The following is a 911-nucleotide window of genomic DNA, read 5'->3' as shown; positions in this document are numbered from 1 at the left end:
AGAGATGACCTGGCGTGATCATCAAAATCATCATGTTATAAATGTAGCAGATCATTGTTATGCCTCATAATCAATTTACATTATAATCGTCATTAAACAAATCAGGTGAGTGTTCGGACTTGTTTAAAAAAACGCAACGGAATCTGCCACCGGGACGCTTTCTCAATTCTGGTAATGATCACCGAAATATGAGCTCATTCTCAGCCACACACCACACACATACATAGTATGTATATTGCATATATACATACATATCATACACACACACACACACACACCACACACACCCACACCACATATATATTTAATTATATATATATATATATATTTATATATAATTATAATTATATACTATATATATATTATATATACATAATATACTAAAATATAATATATATATATATATAGATCTATATAATATTATTATATTATTATTATATATGTGTGTGTTGTTGGGTCGGGTGTGTGTTTTGTGTTGGTGTGTGTGTGGTGTGTGTAGTTGTGTGTTGCTGGGTGTGTGTGTGGTTTGTGGTTGTTTGTGTGTTTTCAAACCGGTAAGGTTAGGTTCATGTTTTGAGGCCGCCCGGTGGTCACTGCAGGAATGATACGTAATTGTAGTTTTAATGTGGATTGATCTTGGAGTGAAGTACGTGGTAGGGTCCCCAGTTCCTTTTCCACGGAGGAGTGCCGGTCCGTGTTAACCGTTTTAGGTTAATCTTTCTCTATATTTATCCGGCCTGAGACCAGGCACTGAATGATTGATGTTGGTAGGCAAAATGATCTGACAACATGCATGCATGCAACGTACGCGCGCGGCATGTAGGCATGTATGCGCGCCCACACACATACACACACATACATACATATAAGTACATACATACATTTACATACATACATACCATACAACCATA

Source organism: Penaeus monodon, chromosome 8, assembly GCF_015228065.2.
Source record: "Penaeus monodon isolate SGIC_2016 chromosome 8, NSTDA_Pmon_1, whole genome shotgun sequence".
NCBI classification, from domain to species: domain Eukaryota; kingdom Metazoa; phylum Arthropoda; class Malacostraca; order Decapoda; family Penaeidae; genus Penaeus; species Penaeus monodon.
Note: the sequence above shows the minus strand (reverse complement) of the source record.